Source organism: Leptosomus discolor, chromosome 2 (genome assembly GCF_034619465.1).
Source record: "Leptosomus discolor isolate bLepDis1 chromosome 2, bLepDis1.hap2, whole genome shotgun sequence".
In the NCBI taxonomy this organism is placed as follows: Eukaryota; Metazoa; Chordata; class Aves; order Leptosomiformes; family Leptosomidae; genus Leptosomus; species Leptosomus discolor.
In genome coordinates, this window is record NC_141392.1 from 52,887,267 (window position 1) to 52,909,472 (window position 22,206).

General features: G+C 52.1%; 1 protein-coding gene across 1 annotated transcript in view; it reads left to right on the top strand.

Annotated features, from left to right (window-relative positions):
- UTRN (utrophin) overlaps nt 1-22,206 on the top strand; it is a 397,724-nt gene that overhangs the window by 15,683 nt on the left and 359,835 nt on the right. The gene's annotated exons all lie outside the window — the stretch shown is intronic.

Sequence of the window (22,206 nt, forward strand, 5' to 3'; positions counted from 1 at the left end):
GGCCTTGCCTCCCTGGCCTTGCCTCCCTGGCCTTGCCTCCCTGGCCTTGCCTCCCTGGCCTTGCCTCCCTGGCCTTGCCTCCCTGGCCTTGCCTCCCTGGCCTTGCCTCCCTGGCCTTGCCTCCCTGGCCTTGCCTCCCTGGCCTTGCCTCCCTGGCCTTGCCTCCCTGGCCTTGCCTCCCTGGCCTTGCCTCCCTGGCCTTGCCTCCCTGGCCTTGCCTCCCTGGCCTTGCCTCCCTGGCCTTGCCTCCCTGGCCTTGCCTCCCTGGCCTTGCCTCCCTGGCCTTGCCTCCCTGGCCTTGCCTCCCTGGCCTTGCCTCCCTGGCCTTGCCTCCCTGGCCTTGCCTCCCTGGCCTTGCCTCCCTGGCCTTGCCTCCCTGGCCTTGCCTCCCTGGCCTTGCCTCCCTGGCCTTGCCTCCCTGGCCTTGCCTCCCTGGCCTTGCCTCCCTGGCCTTGCCTCCCTGGCCTTGCCTCCCTGGCCTTGCCTCCCTGGCCTTGCCTCCCTGGCCTTGCCTCCCTGGCCTTGCCTCCCTGGCCTTGCCTCCCTGGCCTTGCCTCCCTGGCCTTGCCTCCCTGGCCTTGCCTCCCTGGCCTTGCCTCCCTGGCCTTGCCTCCCTGGCCTTGCCTCCCTGGCCTTGCCTCCCTGGCCTTGCCTCCCTGGCCTTGCCTCCCTGGCCTTGCCTCCCTGGCCTTGCCTCCCTGGCCTTGCCTCCCTGGCCTTGCCTCCCTGGCCTTGCCTCCCTGGCCTTGCCTCCCTGGCCTTGCCTCCCTGGCCTTGCCTCCCTGGCCTTGCCTCCCTGGCCTTGCCTCCCTGGCCTTGCCTCCCTGGCCTTGCCTCCCTGGCCTTGCCTCCCTGGCCTTGCCTCCCTGGCCTTGCCTCCCTGGCCTTGCCTCCCTGGCCTTGCCTCCCTGGCCTTGCCTCCCTGGCCTTGCCTCCCTGGCCTTGCCTCCCTGGCCTTGCCTCCCTGGCCTTGCCTCCCTGGCCTTGCCTCCCTGGCCTTGCCTCCCTGGCCTTGCCTCCCTGGCCTTGCCTCCCTGGCCTTGCCTCCCTGGCCTTGCCTCCCTGGCCTTGCCTCCCTGGCCTTGCCTCCCTGGCCTTGCCTCCCTGGCCTTGCCTCCCTGGCCTTGCCTCCCTGGCCTTGCCTCCCTGGCCTTGCCTCCCTGGCCTTGCCTCCCTGGCCTTGCCTCCCTGGCCTTGCCTCCCTGGCCTTGCCTCCCTGGCCTTGCCTCCCTGGCCTTGCCTCCCTGGCCTTGCCTCCCTGGCCTTGCCTCCCTGGCCTTGCCTCCCTGGCCTTGCCTCCCTGGCCTTGCCTCCCTGGCCTTGCCTCCCTGGCCTTGCCTCCCTGGCCTTGCCTCCCTGGCCTTGCCTCCCTGGCCTTGCCTCCCTGGCCTTGCCTCCCTGGCCTTGCCTCCCTGGCCTTGCCTCCCTGGCCTTGCCTCCCTGGCCTTGCCTCCCTGGCCTTGCCTCCCTGGCCTTGCCTCCCTGGCCTTGCCTCCCTGGCCTTGCCTCCCTGGCCTTGCCTCCCTGGCCTTGCCTCCCTGGCCTTGCCTCCCTGGCCTTGCCTCCCTGGCCTTGCCTCCCTGGCCTTGCCTCCCTGGCCTTGCCTCCCTGGCCTTGCCTCCCTGGCCTTGCCTCCCTGGCCTTGCCTCCCTGGCCTTGCCTCCCTGGCCTTGCCTCCCTGGCCTTGCCTCCCTGGCCTTGCCTCCCTGGCCTTGCCTCCCTGGCCTTGCCTCCCTGGCCTTGCCTCCCTGGCCTTGCCTCCCTGGCCTTGCCTCCCTGGCCTTGCCTCCCTGGCCTTGCCTCCCTGGCCTTGCCTCCCTGGCCTTGCCTCCCTGGCCTTGCCTCCCTGGCCTTGCCTCCCTGGCCTTGCCTCCCTGGCCTTGCCTCCCTGGCCTTGCCTCCCTGGCCTTGCCTCCCTGGCCTTGCCTCCCTGGCCTTGCCTCCCTGGCCTTGCCTCCCTGGCCTTGCCTCCCTGGCCTTGCCTCCCTGGCCTTGCCTCCCTGGCCTTGCCTCCCTGGCCTTGCCTCCCTGGCCTTGCCTCCCTGGCCTTGCCTCCCTGGCCTTGCCTCCCTGGCCTTGCCTCCCTGGCCTTGCCTCCCTGGCCTTGCCTCCCTGGCCTTGCCTCCCTGGCCTTGCCTCCCTGGCCTTGCCTCCCTGGCCTTGCCTCCCTGGCCTTGCCTCCCTGGCCTTGCCTCCCTGGCCTTGCCTCCCTGGCCTTGCCTCCCTGGCCTTGCCTCCCTGGCCTTGCCTCCCTGGCCTTGCCTCCCTGGCCTTGCCTCCCTGGCCTTGCCTCCCTGGCCTTGCCTCCCTGGCCTTGCCTCCCTGGCCTTGCCTCCCTGGCCTTGCCTCCCTGGCCTTGCCTCCCTGGCCTTGCCTCCCTGGCCTTGCCTCCCTGGCCTTGCCTCCCTGGCCTTGCCTCCCTGGCCTTGCCTCCCTGGCCTTGCCTCCCTGGCCTTGCCTCCCTGGCCTTGCCTCCCTGGCCTTGCCTCCCTGGCCTTGCCTCCCTGGCCTTGCCTCCCTGGCCTTGCCTCCCTGGCCTTGCCTCCCTGGCCTTGCCTCCCTGGCCTTGCCTCCCTGGCCTTGCCTCCCTGGCCTTGCCTCCCTGGCCTTGCCTCCCTGGCCTTGCCTCCCTGGCCTTGCCTCCCTGGCCTTGCCTCCCTGGCCTTGCCTCCCTGGCCTTGCCTCCCTGGCCTTGCCTCCCTGGCCTTGCCTCCCTGGCCTTGCCTCCCTGGCCTTGCCTCCCTGGCCTTGCCTCCCTGGCCTTGCCTCCCTGGCCTTGCCTCCCTGGCCTTGCCTCCCTGGCCTTGCCTCCCTGGCCTTGCCTCCCTGGCCTTGCCTCCCTGGCCTTGCCTCCCTGGCCTTGCCTCCCTGGCCTTGCCTCCCTGGCCTTGCCTCCCTGGCCTTGCCTCCCTGGCCTTGCCTCCCTGGCCTTGCCTCCCTGGCCTTGCCTCCCTGGCCTTGCCTCCCTGGCCTTGCCTCCCTGGCCTTGCCTCCCTGGCCTTGCCTCCCTGGCCTTGCCTCCCTGGCCTTGCCTCCCTGGCCTTGCCTCCCTGGCCTTGCCTCCCTGGCCTTGCCTCCCTGGCCTTGCCTCCCTGGCCTTGCCTCCCTGGCCTTGCCTCCCTGGCCTTGCCTCCCTGGCCTTGCCTCCCTGGCCTTGCCTCCCTGGCCTTGCCTCCCTGGCCTTGCCTCCCTGGCCTTGCCTCCCTGGCCTTGCCTCCCTGGCCTTGCCTCCCTGGCCTTGCCTCCCTGGCCTTGCCTCCCTGGCCTTGCCTCCCTGGCCTTGCCTCCCTGGCCTTGCCTCCCTGGCCTTGCCTCCCTGGCCTTGCCTCCCTGGCCTTGCCTCCCTGGCCTTGCCTCCCTGGCCTTGCCTCCCTGGCCTTGCCTCCCTGGCCTTGCCTCCCTGGCCTTGCCTCCCTGGCCTTGCCTCCCTGGCCTTGCCTCCCTGGCCTTGCCTCCCTGGCCTTGCCTCCCTGGCCTTGCCTCCCTGGCCTTGCCTCCCTGGCCTTGCCTCCCTGGCCTTGCCTCCCTGGCCTTGCCTCCCTGGCCTTGCCTCCCTGGCCTTGCCTCCCTGGCCTTGCCTCCCTGGCCTTGCCTCCCTGGCCTTGCCTCCCTGGCCTTGCCTCCCTGGCCTTGCCTCCCTGGCCTTGCCTCCCTGGCCTTGCCTCCCTGGCCTTGCCTCCCTGGCCTTGCCTCCCTGGCCTTGCCTCCCTGGCCTTGCCTCCCTGGCCTTGCCTCCCTGGCCTTGCCTCCCTGGCCTTGCCTCCCTGGCCTTGCCTCCCTGGCCTTGCCTCCCTGGCCTTGCCTCCCTGGCCTTGCCTCCCTGGCCTTGCCTCCCTGGCCTTGCCTCCCTGGCCTTGCCTCCCTGGCCTTGCCTCCCTGGCCTTGCCTCCCTGGCCTTGCCTCCCTGGCCTTGCCTCCCTGGCCTTGCCTCCCTGGCCTTGCCTCCCTGGCCTTGCCTCCCTGGCCTTGCCTCCCTGGCCTTGCCTCCCTGGCCTTGCCTCCCTGGCCTTGCCTCCCTGGCCTTGCCTCCCTGGCCTTGCCTCCCTGGCCTTGCCTCCCTGGCCTTGCCTCCCTGGCCTTGCCTCCCTGGCCTTGCCTCCCTGGCCTTGCCTCCCTGGCCTTGCCTCCCTGGCCTTGCCTCCCTGGCCTTGCCTCCCTGGCCTTGCCTCCCTGGCCTTGCCTCCCTGGCCTTGCCTCCCTGGCCTTGCCTCCCTGGCCTTGCCTCCCTGGCCTTGCCTCCCTGGCCTTGCCTCCCTGGCCTTGCCTCCCTGGCCTTGCCTCCCTGGCCTTGCCTCCCTGGCCTTGCCTCCCTGGCCTTGCCTCCCTGGCCTTGCCTCCCTGGCCTTGCCTCCCTGGCCTTGCCTCCCTGGCCTTGCCTCCCTGGCCTTGCCTCCCTGGCCTTGCCTCCCTGGCCTTGCCTCCCTGGCCTTGCCTCCCTGGCCTTGCCTCCCTGGCCTTGCCTCCCTGGCCTTGCCTCCCTGGCCTTGCCTCCCTGGCCTTGCCTCCCTGGCCTTGCCTCCCTGGCCTTGCCTCCCTGGCCTTGCCTCCCTGGCCTTGCCTCCCTGGCCTTGCCTCCCTGGCCTTGCCTCCCTGGCCTTGCCTCCCTGGCCTTGCCTCCCTGGCCTTGCCTCCCTGGCCTTGCCTCCCTGGCCTTGCCTCCCTGGCCTTGCCTCCCTGGCCTTGCCTCCCTGGCCTTGCCTCCCTGGCCTTGCCTCCCTGGCCTTGCCTCCCTGGCCTTGCCTCCCTGGCCTTGCCTCCCTGGCCTTGCCTCCCTGGCCTTGCCTCCCTGGCCTTGCCTCCCTGGCCTTGCCTCCCTGGCCTTGCCTCCCTGGCCTTGCCTCCCTGGCCTTGCCTCCCTGGCCTTGCCTCCCTGGCCTTGCCTCCCTGGCCTTGCCTCCCTGGCCTTGCCTCCCTGGCCTTGCCTCCCTGGCCTTGCCTCCCTGGCCTTGCCTCCCTGGCCTTGCCTCCCTGGCCTTGCCTCCCTGGCCTTGCCTCCCTGGCCTTGCCTCCCTGGCCTTGCCTCCCTGGCCTTGCCTCCCTGGCCTTGCCTCCCTGGCCTTGCCTCCCTGGCCTTGCCTCCCTGGCCTTGCCTCCCTGGCCTTGCCTCCCTGGCCTTGCCTCCCTGGCCTTGCCTCCCTGGCCTTGCCTCCCTGGCCTTGCCTCCCTGGCCTTGCCTCCCTGGCCTTGCCTCCCTGGCCTTGCCTCCCTGGCCTTGCCTCCCTGGCCTTGCCTCCCTGGCCTTGCCTCCCTGGCCTTGCCTCCCTGGCCTTGCCTCCCTGGCCTTGCCTCCCTGGCCTTGCCTCCCTGGCCTTGCCTCCCTGGCCTTGCCTCCCTGGCCTTGCCTCCCTGGCCTTGCCTCCCTGGCCTTGCCTCCCTGGCCTTGCCTCCCTGGCCTTGCCTCCCTGGCCTTGCCTCCCTGGCCTTGCCTCCCTGGCCTTGCCTCCCTGGCCTTGCCTCCCTGGCCTTGCCTCCCTGGCCTTGCCTCCCTGGCCTTGCCTCCCTGGCCTTGCCTCCCTGGCCTTGCCTCCCTGGCCTTGCCTCCCTGGCCTTGCCTCCCTGGCCTTGCCTCCCTGGCCTTGCCTCCCTGGCCTTGCCTCCCTGGCCTTGCCTCCCTGGCCTTGCCTCCCTGGCCTTGCCTCCCTGGCCTTGCCTCCCTGGCCTTGCCTCCCTGGCCTTGCCTCCCTGGCCTTGCCTCCCTGGCCTTGCCTCCCTGGCCTTGCCTCCCTGGCCTTGCCTCCCTGGCCTTGCCTCCCTGGCCTTGCCTCCCTGGCCTTGCCTCCCTGGCCTTGCCTCCCTGGCCTTGCCTCCCTGGCCTTGCCTCCCTGGCCTTGCCTCCCTGGCCTTGCCTCCCTGGCCTTGCCTCCCTGGCCTTGCCTCCCTGGCCTTGCCTCCCTGGCCTTGCCTCCCTGGCCTTGCCTCCCTGGCCTTGCCTCCCTGGCCTTGCCTCCCTGGCCTTGCCTCCCTGGCCTTGCCTCCCTGGCCTTGCCTCCCTGGCCTTGCCTCCCTGGCCTTGCCTCCCTGGCCTTGCCTCCCTGGCCTTGCCTCCCTGGCCTTGCCTCCCTGGCCTTGCCTCCCTGGCCTTGCCTCCCTGGCCTTGCCTCCCTGGCCTTGCCTCCCTGGCCTTGCCTCCCTGGCCTTGCCTCCCTGGCCTTGCCTCCCTGGCCTTGCCTCCCTGGCCTTGCCTCCCTGGCCTTGCCTCCCTGGCCTTGCCTCCCTGGCCTTGCCTCCCTGGCCTTGCCTCCCTGGCCTTGCCTCCCTGGCCTTGCCTCCCTGGCCTTGCCTCCCTGGCCTTGCCTCCCTGGCCTTGCCTCCCTGGCCTTGCCTCCCTGGCCTTGCCTCCCTGGCCTTGCCTCCCTGGCCTTGCCTCCCTGGCCTTGCCTCCCTGGCCTTGCCTCCCTGGCCTTGCCTCCCTGGCCTTGCCTCCCTGGCCTTGCCTCCCTGGCCTTGCCTCCCTGGCCTTGCCTCCCTGGCCTTGCCTCCCTGGCCTTGCCTCCCTGGCCTTGCCTCCCTGGCCTTGCCTCCCTGGCCTTGCCTCCCTGGCCTTGCCTCCCTGGCCTTGCCTCCCTGGCCTTGCCTCCCTGGCCTTGCCTCCCTGGCCTTGCCTCCCTGGCCTTGCCTCCCTGGCCTTGCCTCCCTGGCCTTGCCTCCCTGGCCTTGCCTCCCTGGCCTTGCCTCCCTGGCCTTGCCTCCCTGGCCTTGCCTCCCTGGCCTTGCCTCCCTGGCCTTGCCTCCCTGGCCTTGCCTCCCTGGCCTTGCCTCCCTGGCCTTGCCTCCCTGGCCTTGCCTCCCTGGCCTTGCCTCCCTGGCCTTGCCTCCCTGGCCTTGCCTCCCTGGCCTTGCCTCCCTGGCCTTGCCTCCCTGGCCTTGCCTCCCTGGCCTTGCCTCCCTGGCCTTGCCTCCCTGGCCTTGCCTCCCTGGCCTTGCCTCCCTGGCCTTGCCTCCCTGGCCTTGCCTCCCTGGCCTTGCCTCCCTGGCCTTGCCTCCCTGGCCTTGCCTCCCTGGCCTTGCCTCCCTGGCCTTGCCTCCCTGGCCTTGCCTCCCTGGCCTTGCCTCCCTGGCCTTGCCTCCCTGGCCTTGCCTCCCTGGCCTTGCCTCCCTGGCCTTGCCTCCCTGGCCTTGCCTCCCTGGCCTTGCCTCCCTGGCCTTGCCTCCCTGGCCTTGCCTCCCTGGCCTTGCCTCCCTGGCCTTGCCTCCCTGGCCTTGCCTCCCTGGCCTTGCCTCCCTGGCCTTGCCTCCCTGGCCTTGCCTCCCTGGCCTTGCCTCCCTGGCCTTGCCTCCCTGGCCTTGCCTCCCTGGCCTTGCCTCCCTGGCCTTGCCTCCCTGGCCTTGCCTCCCTGGCCTTGCCTCCCTGGCCTTGCCTCCCTGGCCTTGCCTCCCTGGCCTTGCCTCCCTGGCCTTGCCTCCCTGGCCTTGCCTCCCTGGCCTTGCCTCCCTGGCCTTGCCTCCCTGGCCTTGCCTCCCTGGCCTTGCCTCCCTGGCCTTGCCTCCCTGGCCTTGCCTCCCTGGCCTTGCCTCCCTGGCCTTGCCTCCCTGGCCTTGCCTCCCTGGCCTTGCCTCCCTGGCCTTGCCTCCCTGGCCTTGCCTCCCTGGCCTTGCCTCCCTGGCCTTGCCTCCCTGGCCTTGCCTCCCTGGCCTTGCCTCCCTGGCCTTGCCTCCCTGGCCTTGCCTCCCTGGCCTTGCCTCCCTGGCCTTGCCTCCCTGGCCTTGCCTCCCTGGCCTTGCCTCCCTGGCCTTGCCTCCCTGGCCTTGCCTCCCTGGCCTTGCCTCCCTGGCCTTGCCTCCCTGGCCTTGCCTCCCTGGCCTTGCCTCCCTGGCCTTGCCTCCCTGGCCTTGCCTCCCTGGCCTTGCCTCCCTGGCCTTGCCTCCCTGGCCTTGCCTCCCTGGCCTTGCCTCCCTGGCCTTGCCTCCCTGGCCTTGCCTCCCTGGCCTTGCCTCCCTGGCCTTGCCTCCCTGGCCTTGCCTCCCTGGCCTTGCCTCCCTGGCCTTGCCTCCCTGGCCTTGCCTCCCTGGCCTTGCCTCCCTGGCCTTGCCTCCCTGGCCTTGCCGGGAGGGAAAGAAGCATTCCTCAAGGATTTAGCTGCTGCTCTAGATCATCTTTGTGGACAATAACTCTGGTGAAGACAAGGTTGTTTGCAGAGATACCTGTGTGAACGTCTGAACAGAGAAAACTTAGTGGAAAGTGAGCTGAGAGCAGTAACTACTGATGAGGAACGCAAGGGCCTGGTGCTATCAGAGCAGTTGGGCAGGGAAAGAGACCTTAGCTACCTACAAATGGCCTAGGCATTTTAAGACATCATCCTCAAAACTTCATTGAACAGCTACAGTTTGCCACTGAAGTTGCTGAGTGGCTTGCGAGGGTGCTGGTACAGGAGCGCTGCGCGGCTGGAGGGAGCCGCTGGGCCTCCCTGCCAGCTGAAGCGCGTGCAGCACCCTGTTCCCGTGCTGTGCCCAGGCCCTTGGCCATTGAGCTCTGCAAAAAACGTGCAGGGGTCACTTTTTTCCAAAACACAGTCGTGGTCAGGGGGGAGGGGGATTTGGGGTGGTGCCCATCCGTCTTGTAATTGCCTCTTAATTGGAGCCCTCATGCAAACTTGCCGTTCTTGAAATGCCAGCTCAGGTTTTCAAAGGGTTCAGACTGCTGACTATTACTCTAAGCACCCGGCTGCAGTGTAGGGCGAGATGTGGCCCACTGCTGACTTACTGCACAGAGAGAACATGTGCCAGGAAGAGTGTGAGGGGCCAGAAAGCATTGAGGGCATTTCTTAGTGTCAGGCAAACCCCAACACATGTAAGGGACAGAGCGTTTGTATACATTTCTGCACTAGAGATGTATTGCTTGATGATCATGTCCAAAGCTGAAGGCCAAAAAAAGGAGTTAAGACGCTTGTCCATCTGCTGAAGCTGACAGAGGCAAAACTTGGTACTGAAAGATGCTGGTCTAAGCTGAAGAGCAGGCTTGCAGTGAGCCTTGATATTTCTCCTGGGACAAGGACATTGTAAGGTCATTAATCAAGAGCTAGTGAAAAGGAGCCTTGCTCTCATTTTCCTTCCCGAAAATAAAACAGCCAAACCAAACCCTTCTGTTGCTGGTATTAGCAACCATTTGGTCACCACCCCTCTTCATGGTTGCAAGAACGTAGCGCTATCATGATAAACAGCTGTTGTGTTACAAGAGAGGTTGGCCTGTGCACAGGGACAGTTCTGATAGATTTTTGAACAAAAACCCACTGCAGGAAAAAGAGGGATTTCACTACTGTAGTTGTTTGAGATGAGATAATGATCTCATGTCAGAGTCCAAATAATTGAGGTGCTTGGAAAGAAGGGGAGCTTAGGGATGTATGTAGAGGGGAATTATGTCACTGCATAGATAATGATGGATCTTATTGACAAGGCATTGAGTCCATGTTTGCTTGGAGGAAACATGGGGGATGTTTGGCGAGATGTTTCCTTGGTTTGCCTGGTGCCATCAGTGGGTGCTGAGCTCTGATGGAGGGTATGCATGCTACAGTGCGCATTAGCTCAGGCATGGTGGTGCTCTTGCATCTGGCTTTGAGGTGGTGAGTGTGCTCATAGGGCATTATTCAGCGTTATCCTAGTCAAATGCCTCCTAGCTTTATGATCTCTGCTTTGCATTCATGTATATGGTGTAGTCAGTCACATGAAGTGAATGATGCAGTATGCTGTGGTTGGCGTGGTTGAGGTCTGATTCTTGGTGACTTCCTGGGTGAGGTTGCTGTCATTTAGGGCTCCTAAATTCCCCCAGAAATAATGTGTGTTGTGTCAGTAGGTGCAGCTGAGGAAGGTACCTGCCCTGCAGAGGAATGTGAGTGTGGTACTTCTGCTCCAGGGCACTTTCACATTGCAGTAGCTCCTGCTTCTTGCAGCTACTTTAATGTTGCTCTTGAAACTGTGTCTCACTGGTTCACTTGATGCTACACCTAAATTAGGGATTACTGGGTTAGGTCAGGGATCACTCTAGCATGTAATGCCCACTTTTGAGGCAGAATAAATTTTCTTCAACAGGAAGTGGGGGTAGAAGAGGAGCACATAATACCTGGTGGATCCCATGGTTTGTGGCTTCATGGATAGAGAACATAATTCAATGCCAATGTATTTGTGGTGTTCTGGGCAAAATATCACATGTGATGTAGTGGCTGCTTTGCCTGTTAACTGGGCAGGGTGCCTTTAGCGCTGAGGAAACCAGCATGGAAGCAGCGAAGGATCCCACAAACCCTGACCTGTTGTACGCATGCCAAATTTGCTTTTACTCTCTCCGGTATGATGTTGAAGAGGTCTTGGGCTATTGTATTAATCCTTAAAGGATTCAGTGGCCTTAGTTTAGGTGATTAAATTTAGTTTCAGTCTATGGTTGACAGTGAAGTGCCCTCTGCACTAATCCAAATCTGTTGCACAGCCTTTGGAGAAAATAGGACCCACTGCAAATCTTGCTGTTGGAGCTGGCTAGGAAAAAGTAATTTGTGTTGGGTAATGTACTTGTATGGAGGTTTTGGTTCTAGTGTGATTTGGGCAGAAGAAATGAAAGCTTGAAATTTGCTGCTGATTGTTGCCTCGGAAGTCCTTTCCTCCCTGCTGCTGTTGGGCAGAGGGAGCTGGGATGGAGCATAAATCATTAGCCAGGTGGTGGAAATGGGCCATGTCTATATAATGTTCAGATAAATTGACTAAGAGAAATAAAGACTCCTTAGAAATGTTTTGCTGATCTACTTATTTTCCATGCTAGTTCTTGCCACCTTTTGTTGTAGCTTCTTTTTTTTGGCCCTGTTGTCTCTGGCTTTAACTCATACTTGTGTCCCCATATAATTAAAAAATATGAAAATGTAATGTTCAGTTGAATTCCATTTTGCTGCTTGGGGAAGGAAGGGGTTAAAGAACATGAGTTCTCCTGATGTACTGTGCTGTTGAAAGATGCTAACATATTATGAAAGTATTCTGCATAATTTGTGTGGGTATGGGAAAGAGGAGAGAAATTGTGAAACGAATTGTAACTCTTTATACTTGTTTCTTACAGTTTGAAAAATCTGTGTTATGGATTTGGGTCCTTATGTGCACTAAACTGACACTTTTTTTCCCCTTTATACCAAAATGCACACAGTTGTTGTTCTAGTGATTTGAGGACAGAAGGCAGAAAAAGGAGTTTTGTTCCTCATAAGATATTATATCTGCCTGGTATTCTCATTTGCAATAAGGCTCCTTTCATACTATTCCAGCACTCAAAAAGGACCTTAACTCGCTTTCCTGTTAAGAACCTCTTGTGCTGCCAGAAAAAATGTAAAGAGGCTGTAGACATTTGAGGCTCAACTCTCATCTACAGTACAATGAAGAAAAGGAAATAATACATCTTGGCTTTCCTGAATTTAGCAGAGCCAAAAGGTTATCAGCTGACAGTAGATGAGTTGTAATGATGATAACTAATGTTACTTGAAGTCTTTAAAAAGCAATCAAATTAATTATGTTTGATCTTGGTGAGAATCTGTGGCTGTTGAAATGGATTTTGATCTGGATCCATTATCTGGGATGCAGTGTGGTGTAAGTGTGGGGGGAAAAATAATGTGTCTGAATTGTGTGGGACTCGTCTTTTTGTCTGCTTTGTATCTGTATTGTGGCATACTTTTTTCCCTTTCTTTTTATTCCTCTCCTTTTTTGATTAATAAATTGAACTCTGCTGCAGTTTGGAATCTGCAAGGTATCACGAAAGCCTTTTTTGAAAGTCTGGCAAATTGTAAAATCTAATTTCAATGAGAATTAGTGTATGATATAGAGTTTGCCTCTTCTGTGTAATGTGGATATAGTTAAGAGTTATAAAACCTATTTTTGCGGACTGTTATTTTTAGACATAAGTATTAAATTAATGCACAAAACAGGAACAATTTCTAGTTAAATTACTGGTTTTTAACTAAGGCATCATTTGACTATCTTAATCAAGGAGGACAAGATAAAGATTTTTGTATCTAGAATTACTTCTTTAACAGTCTTAGACTTTTTTTTATACCCCATTCTACAGGACTGGGAATGAGGAGAGTACAGCTGAGGAGTGGGTGGGTCAGCCAAATCCCATCTTCCAGAGTCATCCAGCTTGTTACAAATAATCACCTGCTGTTTATTTAAATATTGGTAGCCAAAATAGGTAACTTACTGTTCTACCATTCCAGTGCAAAAATAGTGCTCTGCACTTTTTGCACAGTAAGAGCAAGCAGGTTTAATTATATCTCAATAATGAAGGGTGGTGTATTAATACAAGGTGAGTGGATTTTTTTGCTAAAAAGTTTGCAAGAGCTGATCTGGTGATTATAATTTGTCTTTTTTCGTAATAAGTGGAACTAGTTAAACAAGCCCTCTCAGCTTTAAGTAATTTCTTAAAGTCCTATTTCAAATTTCTTTCTGTAGAATAAACAAATTAAATATGAATAACCATGTATTTGATTTTGAAAAAGATATTTATTTTAAAATCCTGTTCAAGTAACAATATGTATGCAAGAGAGACTACTTTTAGAATGACATCCTCAAGGAAAATATATTTATACTATGTAAAGCTAGGTGAAATAATGGTGCAAAATATCACCTTGGCCTAGAGTTCTTTTGTTTTTTAATCTCTAAAATGAGAATATTTGCCTCTTGACAAAGGATGAAAAATGTGAACAAAATGGCATTTGATCTTACTTTTTTTTTTCTTCATACCTACTCCTGTCTCCCAGACTCTGTGTTTGGTGTAAATAAAACAAGCCCATTTGTTGCCAAGCTTATTTTAGCTTTGAGCTGATGTGTCTATAGTGCTTGATCTGGTCATCAGCTGTGGAAGATGTGGATGGCTATCTTTAGCCTTCTTTAGCTTCCCTGCTTACATTGTAAGGTCTCATGGTGGTCTTCTGGTGTTTTCATCAGTATCTGAGGGGTTCTAAAGTATAGAGTGGTTGCCTGTCCATCTGTCCCCTTGCAACTATTCATACAGAAGCTCATCTCAACATGAATTTTTCGGGTCTATCTTTGGATTGTTGGGTAAAAAATATGGAGTCAGTAGCCAAAGGGAGTGTATGTAATTTATGGAATATTTTGGGATTCCTGCTTTACTCTAGGCAGGTAAATAACGGGATGAAAGTATCCTAAGGTGACCAACATCACTTGCTTTTTCTGGTGATTTTTTTTTTCCTGTCTTCTGAGAACTTGATGAAGTTCCACTAAAAATTTGTAAAACCTGACATTGCAGTTCCATCCCAGGACAGAGCGCTAGTGCAGCGAGCTAAGCACTGTGGCGGTGTAGCTACAGAAGAGTGTTCCCTTATGGCAGTTACACAAGAATATCTTTGAATATTTATATGGTGAATTAACACCATAGTGTAGAGGAGGCTTGGCAAAAAATCTTTCAGGATCTTGCAAGCTGCTCCATGCAGAGTTAGTGGTTTCTTTGCAAAAGCCCATATTAAAAAAAAGAAGCTCATATCAAATGTGCTGAATAAGGATGTTGGGAGTTGAATCTGGCAATGTGTGATTCTGCAAAAGCTTTTTGTGTTATAGATTGTTTATTTGATCAGACCTTTATTTTAAAAACTGTTTATATGGAGGGAAAGCTTTGTATCTTCTCCAATGGATGTCTATGTTTCACTGAAATTCAAGCAGTTGTATTTTGTAGACCTTATTAAAGATTTTCCATAAACTACAAGTTTACCTCATCTTTGATAAATCTTTTGGTCTGTTTATTTGCATTAATGTGCTGTAGGAGAAAAGGTTCTCACTTTCCAGGTGAAGTGACAGTCTTCTTCTCTTTAATGTTTCTGAGCTTACTTTCCTCTTAGAATTGCCTTGTTCTCCCATGGCAACCTGCCTGGGCAGAGGGGGAGTCTGTGTTGGGGATGAGGAATAATGCACTTAGAAGAACAAACCTTGGCGAATCTAGAAGAGTGATGGAGATCCTAAAAGCCAGAACAACAGAGCTGGCTGTTAGACGTTACTTGGTTTATAGTGGCTGTTTTGTTGCCAGGTGGAATTCTTCAATTGAGTAAGGGCAGAGTAATTCCAGCTTAGCACCCACCTTGGCTCCTCTGTTATGGGTCACACCTGACCCCCTGCTTGCCTTCACCCACCGTGGGATGCATGGCAGGTAACTCATGGGCACAGAGATGGGCTCAATCAAATGCCAGCTGCACTAGGTAAGGTTGAGGGAGGAATTATCTGTGTGGATCTTTTCAGGTGGGAAGGTAGGGCTAAGCTTAACCATCTGTAGGCAATTAAAATTCGTGACAGAAGGTCAGGATATTATACCCTCCACCAGTCATTTCTTCATTAACCAGACCTATGCAAATATAACATGGTCTGTTAAAATTTAACCCCAAGAGATGACTTCTCAGCGATCTCTCTAGCCCACGAGGATCAGTGTTGATGCATAAAAATAGGGAGTAGGTGGAAATGCTTGACATGCCTTAGAAGCCTCTTCCAACTTGATATGAAAGCACAATGGCTGAAAAAAAAAAAAAAAGCAGCTTCTAAACATGAAGTGTTCAGTAAGCAGTTGTGTCTAGCAGGTATTGGGTGATGGGACTTGCTAATAGAAGCTGTGTGCTTGTAGTGTGTTTAAAATACCTGCTAATGAATTTGGATCCACTTTTGCTTAAAATCACCTTGATTTGTTTTGTAGTTTAATCTAGGTACTGAATTTTAGCATGGTTATTTTTTTTTTCTTGAGTGTACTGTTCTTCCGTCCCTCTGCTACTTTGTCCTGCCACCCCGCCTTGTTATTTCTTACAGTTATTTCTGCCTAAGAGATGGGAGGAGTAAAGAAGCAGCTGTAACTTTCCATGTGTTTAGTTTTCTTGAACTTGGTTCCCAGTTGGTTGAATTTCTTGGACCACTGAATTGCTTTAAAAACCTTCTTATTTCAGTTGGGTGCAATCTGTCAGAGCCAACCGCTTGCAATAGTTCATCTCTCCTGTTACCAGTCTGAGTGCTGTGTCTTGGGTTTCTTCAGTGAATGATGCTGTATATCTCAAATATTTTTCTTGACTATGTTTTTCAGCCTATGCAGTCTAACATCAGAGAGGCCTTATCAAACAGATCTGTAATCCTATTAAGGGAGCGTGTTCCTTAGGATGCACATCCAGCTATAATTTGAAGTACTAGAGACCTCTTTATGCTATAATTATAATTTTGGGTTACCATATCACAATGGTAGCTATTGATTTTTTTTTAAGGAGTTGTTTTCTCTGTGGATGAGGCCTGTTTATACTGCAGAACAGTGGTTTGTTTTTTCACTTCTCTTAATTGGAAGGGAAAACCATAAAATCAGTGTTGTCTCTGCCTCTCTTCTGTGCTATTGTCACAGACCTTGGGCTTGACAGATGCATGTAACGTTCAGGTTATTTGTAACTCAGATCTGTGCCTTTCTCAGGGGAAAGAACAGCATTCGGGAAGAGCAGCCTTGATCTTTAGCACTATAACTTAGGCCTCGTCAAGAGAACAAACAAATCATAGAAGAAAACAAACAAAAAAAGCTTACCCTGACTTCCTTCTCCTTTCTCTGTTTTCTCACTGCAGATGTGGACTAATGCTTTAAAAATTGAAAGAAGGTACAGCTTTCAAAGATTAGTATGTTTCTATAACTTGGTTCTTGTTATAACTAGTAACTGGGCAGGTAGGTGTCATGTGTGACTAACTTGGAGAGAAAGGCAACAAGATTTCTCCCAAGTGGCAGAAATGGCTCAAATAAAATACCAAGTACTACATACATTAGTCTGGAATAAGCAAGGTGATGTGTTGTACCCACCGAAGTTATTGTAAGGGTCAGGGACTGGAGATGAGAGGGCTCCAGGGAAGAAAAGACTGCTTCTGAAAAAACACGTTTCGTGAGTTTCAGCCCTCAGGGAACGACATATTTCAAAACCCGCTTCTGTTTCTACCCCTCCCCCTCATAAAATGAATGGTAAAGTTAAATAGAAATGTAATTACACACCTCTAGCTTGGATGTTTCTTCCTGATGCACAAAAGAACAGCCACAAAAAAGGCAGTGTTAAGTGACGGAACAAGATGCAATGGGGTTAGGTTTTTGTCATCTTTGCTGTGTATGCTTAAAGGTAAGAGACAGAGGTATATGTAGATGTATATGCCTGTGCAAACATATCTATAATAGACCTCAATATATTTTCCCTTCTGGGACTTCCATTTGGAAATGGTGGAATTTCTGGGAAATGATGCACCCTTTTCAAGTTGAGAATAATTATACAGTGGTGTGTGGATCTGAGATTGTTAGAAGTCTGTCTTTAATGAGGTGTTTCTAGTTGGTTGCTTGGGAGGATGGTAGATCCTCAGTTTGTACTGAAACATGTGTCTGTACTTCTTCTATCATGTGCTGGGATGGGAGTTCTTGCAGCTTGTCCTGACCACCCCTGCCCATATCAGCTGGTGGCAGAGGCAGCTTTTCCATCTCCAGCCTGAGTTGTCCCCAGCTAGCAAGGGTGACTTGGAGGCAGCCAGCAACAAGTGCATGCTTGGGAGTGTGTCATTGGCATGGCTGGACCACTCTTACGGGATGGATTTACCTCCTTGTCACAGACTGCAGGGGGCTCCTGGGCATGGGGATATAGGAGATATGGCTGTTGAAAACCTTGAATGATTACAATTAATAGAAATGTGAATTTCTTTTTTTTTTTTTTTAAACCATCTGAAATTTGGTATAAGAATAGGTATATGCTGCTCTAAGGTCCTTTGATGTCTTGTGTGTGTTTATTTTATTTTTTTTTCTTCCCAGACCTTGGCTTTGGACTTGAACGGTAGTTCTTTAGGTTGTAAGTGGAATATTTTTTTCCAGAATGAAAGACTGCCATGTGGAGAATATGTATTCTTGCTTATTCACTTGTTTTTTTTAAAAGCAATACCATAACTGAGCTATAGGTAAATCTTCCAAGTCACCCAGAAAAAGGCTTATAAGAGGGGAAGAGAGACTCAGAACAAAAGAGGCAGACAGAGGACCTTGCTGCTGAATGCTAGCTTCATGTGGTCAGAGACATCATGTAGTAGGTACAGATAAGGAGGAGTGCATCTCAGGCAAACAACTGAGAGAATTCAGATTATCCAGCCTCTGTGGGGTAACACTTATTGCCATGTCTTTCCTGCTTCCCCTCCACCCCCAGCTCACCACTCTTTCCTGGCCAGTTCTGGTATTTCAAATGAAAAGAAATCTCAAATGAAAAGCAATCTCAAACACTTCTCATAACTATTTGTGGGTGTTAAGTTCAGCTACTCTGCATGCTTGGAAAGATTAATTCCCCAGGTTTCTCATGGGTGTCTTAATTTTATGATGTCTATCAGTTTCTCTTTTATATAAGTGGTGTCTGGACATTGGCATCTGGATTCTGGAGATGCAGGTAGATTCGCCGCTTCCTTCTGACTGTCCTGGAGGAAAGCTGTTTTTCTAGTTGTTCCAAGATATACTATGTCTCTTCTGGTGGTCAGGGTCTGAATTTGGAAATTCCTAGCTATATTTTCCTGTCCTTCTGTATATTTTTTTGTCTCCTTTCATGTCAGTGTATACTTCCTTGTGTATGTGAGAAGTGAAAGTTGTGTTTGAATTGCTCAACTGAATGAGCAGGGATAGGGGCAATTTCATAAACGTGTTGGAAAACCTTAGTTTCACCTTCAGCAAGAAGTCCCCACCCAGCTGGAGAGGCTTGTGTAGTTCTGTACTCGTGGCTGTGCTGAGCTTGCTTCTGTGAGCTTGGCTTTGTTGAAATCAAAACTTAACTCAGCCTTAAAGCATCACGTATATGGTTTCCTTGTGGTATCTGTTTATACTGTATTGTAGGTTGTGCCCAGCTTTTTAGACAGAGATAATTGCTTTATGATTTTCCCCCCCCCTTCCATTTCCTGCGTGCATAGTTGATAAATCCTAGTCAAAGGTCTGGCAATAACTTGTTAATGCAAACATGAGACACACAGTTGTTCTAGTCTGCCTAGCTTCCACTTTTGTAATGGATTTTGTATATAGACACACAGGATGTGTATGTGCTGTGATCCATCCCTCCCCCTCCTTCCTTGTCTATCATTTGCTGCTATTTGCACTGTTCCAGTGCCAGAAAGGGAGGAGAGACTGACTCCAGAGGGCTAAACTCTCTGCAGTGCTTAGTTGGAAGGTACTTGGATATTAGAGTGATGATGTCTAGAAGATCTTTTGAAGAAGGGGGACTTGGCAGTGCATATTTTCTAACCTGGGTTATGTTAAAAGTCACTTGGCTTATTCCAAAATAACTTTGGAGAACTTCTGTTCATGTTGACAGTGTTGAAACACTTCTGCATTTCTGTGAACTTTTGTGGATGAGATTGCGATTTTGTACTTGCAACCTTTACCAAGCCTTTCTAACACTATCCTGATATGTGTGGTTTTTTCTTCTTTCTCTAGAATGATACAGCACTCTTCAGAGTGGAATTTAATATGTGTTAATTTTTTTACAGATAGTGAGGAAAGCCTGTTGCAGCTGGCTGTGATTATAGACTACTGCCAGCATGCTGGAATGGGAACTTCTAGGGTTGAGCAAGTTAAAGCAAATTAAATGGAAACTTCCTTATTTTTATAGTGGTATTAGCCATGAAGCTTAATTATAAAGTTTGACCTTTTTACCCTCAGAAAAAAGCCTGGCTGAAGCTGTGAAACTTCTGATTCCCACAGGAGCCCTGTATAATTTCTGTAAGCTGTGGGCTGGACTCAAAAGTGCTCACATTCTCTATTTCCACATCCCAAAGCCTGCATGGTTTTGTGATTGCTGCTGCTGCTTGAACCTTCCTGCTCCCCGGAAGCAGCAGAACCTGACCATGCCTTGTATCCTCCCGAGTCATTACAAATCTCTTGGATCTTCTGTAACAGAAGATGGGATTTAGGGGAGGGGAAAACATGCAAATAAACTCTGTGATCCATCCTTGGGCTTTGATGGTCAGGTGGGCTGTAGGATTGGCTGCGGCCAGATGCCATGGCTTGGAAGCGAGATGTGAAGAATCCCCTCCTGTTGTTGCTGCTGCTCTGGCATGGCTTCCCAGCAGACTTCCTGGTGGTTGGAAGTAAGCTGCTGTTGAGACTGGCTTTCTGAAGCAGTGGAACAAATGGCAAACCAACTACATCATTAGAGTGCTCGTGGTGTTTTTGACTGTAATTGTCTGTGGAGGGTGTGGGGAATTGAATGGATGGTCTTCATAGTAACTGAGAGGTGCTCCGGCTGTGCCTGTAGTAGTCACAAAGTTCTTGCTGTCTACAGCTGGACACACATCCCTGTACTGTTGTCGTCCTTCTCTACCAGATACTGAAATAGTTTGAAAAGTGTTGAAGAAATTCCACACAGTTTTCAGAGGAGGCAGCAAGGGCTGGGACAAGCCCTGGGCTCATCTCCGGGCTTGTTTGTCAGATGGAGCTGGCAAAGCTCTCTGTTACTGAGCTGGGCTTAGCCAGAAACCTTGTGTTGGGGGTGGCTGTGAGTCATGGTCTAGCTGGCTGCTGAAACGCCATCGCAGGGACACGTCCAAGTTAGATTTATTGTGACAGTGTTCTCCCCCTTGTATTTGCCTGTACCTGCTCTTGTGTGCTAGTGAGAGGAGTTCAGTGGTCACACCTGGTGCTGACCCTGCTTTGCTGATTCTCTGTCTTACCTAGCTGCCTGATCTTGCATGCAAGAGGCAAAGTAGAGGGCATGCAGTATTTATTTTCAGTGGTGGCAGGGATTTATGCTCACTTCACTGGGATTGTACTGGAATGCAATGAACTACCCTGCCTCATTGATTTTGACCTTCCTGATGGAGGCTCAAAAAACTGATTAATAGCTGTACAGCTCAAGGGTAGAACAAGGCAAAGAAGATGAAGTAGTTATGGTGGAATGGGAGGTACAAGATTGTTAGTGTGACAGCATCTGATGATCATGTGAGAGTGAGAAGACTGAATGAACTGTCTTGTGATTTGCCTTGAGAGCTGATTATTTTTTTTTTTCCTTAGCAGTAGTGAGATTCTTGTTATTTGCAGGAGGAGTAATTGAGTATATGGGGGCAAGTGGGGAGAAAGGTGATGGAAAATAGCAGGGCTGGGGGCAGTTAGTTGGATGTACAGGATTTAAGGTCAAATTAGATTTCTAAAAACTGCTGGGTAATATAGCTTCTTGACTCTTTGTGGCCATTTGTCTGCATCTATGCTAGAGTTATTTTTCAATGACCCAGGGCCTCGCATACACTCAGTAGCATCAGTTTTACAAAAGCTAGATAGCTGTTGGTTTTTGTTAAGTAATATCATGAACAATTTAATTGCATTGTATGAAGTTCTGGTTTTGAACCTTGCCACCCTTCTTCTAAACTGCCTTGCTTATCTTGCATCAAAGCTGTCTTTATTGTGGGCATGCCATTTTTTTTCCTGACATGTTTATCAAGATAATACGTAATAGAGGTTTGACTTTTTTCTGTGACTGACCTGAAGTGCATTTGTGATGAGAAAGCAATTTTTTTTTTTCTGAGGCAAACTGTTATAGGGAGTGGAATGTGTCAGAGCTAAAGTGATTTTAAAATCAAACAAAAGGACCTACAAGCAGATTAAAGAAAACAAACAAACAAAAAGGATTAATTCTGTGATCATGGTACAAAGTTAAAAAAACCCCAAACAGACAGCAAAGCAGCAATGAAGTTTTATAATCCTTTATTTATACAACGGTCTTAAATTACTACAGTTAGAATGAAGGAATTGTGCATAAATAATAGAAAAGTTTATATGACAGTGTAACTGTCTATGGAAATACTACAGTTAGGTATTATTGGTAATGAACACAGTGTGATGTCTGGTTCAACACAGGTATTATAGAGAACTGCTCAAGTTTAGGGCAAGCTGGAGGTAGAGTAACAGAGAGCCTGGAGGGCTGCACACTTGTGTGCGTGAGTGAATTAAAACTGCCATGTAACTTGTTTCTGCGTTTTGTTGTTGTTCTCCTCCTGCTTTATTTGTGTTGGAGTTTTACCAATCTATAAATACTATGTATGTTCAAAAGTACCCCTCTAATCAGGCTTAATACAACTTGCCTCAGTATTAGTTTTGTGAGTTAAAGTGGCTTTTGCCTGTATGCGTTGACAGGCCTGTGGAGAGAAACAAGGCACGCTTTTCAGTGGCACGCTGTTGCCACTCAAGAACAAGAAGTTAAGCTAGTAAGAAAATAACCCTATGAGAAAACTTACTCAGTGCTTGGTAGCAGCCACAAAAGCGAGCAGGGTAGTAGGAAAGACAAGACAAAGTAAGGAACAAACCAACAAATGTGGTGTGCCATTTGGAGCACTTTGCTTCAGTAGCTAGGGAGATTGTGGGGCTATAAAAAAACATCTGCTGAATGGAGTGACGATCCTGAACACGCAGGATGGTGCGTGGTGATTCAGAGTCTCAATCTATCCACTTTGGTGTAAAAACTTCTCTTCAAAGTTACTTACATTTCATACTCATGTACTTATAATTGTGAGTGTACTCACTATATATGAGTTCTTAAAATACATGAAAGCAGTAAGCGTTTGGTCAAATGGGAGGGATAAAATGCTTATTTTGCTTTTTTTCCTTTGAATTTAAAGGCTTCAGCTTTAAAATGTTTTTGTAAAAGTAATGTGAAATTTTGAGCCTGTTGTAATATTGTTGCAGTGAATGTCAGATGGCTCCATAACCAATAGCACAAAATGGGTGAGGGTGGATGGAATGAATAGCAGAAAAGCTGTTGTTCAGACCACGGATGAAACTGTGCCTGCTTACACTTCAAGTTTAAGGTGTGATGCTTCAGTAAGGTGACCAATAATGTTAGTGTAGTGTGTGCATGTGTTTTTAACCCTCAAATTGCTTTAAGATCAGCTAGTAAACATACACATCATTGACATTAAATATTTATGCAGGAATACTGTGCTGCATCTGTTGCATCACAGTAATTGTGGAGCAGGAATTGTGTTTTGGGACTTCATTTTTCTGGCTTGGAAATGTGTGTGATTTGCCCGTCAGTCTTGCATGGGAAGACTTCTTAGAACTTACTGTACCTGTGGCCTCTATATCAACCTTCACGTGATAAAGCTTTAAATTCAACTAACGCTCGGTTACCTTGGTGACAAAAGCCATACTGGTGGTGGCACAAGTAGCAGAGTTTATCATTGTACTATAGTACTTGGAGAGGTACAGATGGAGTTTTTGAGATGGGTGCTGTGTGATTGCAGGCTAACTTC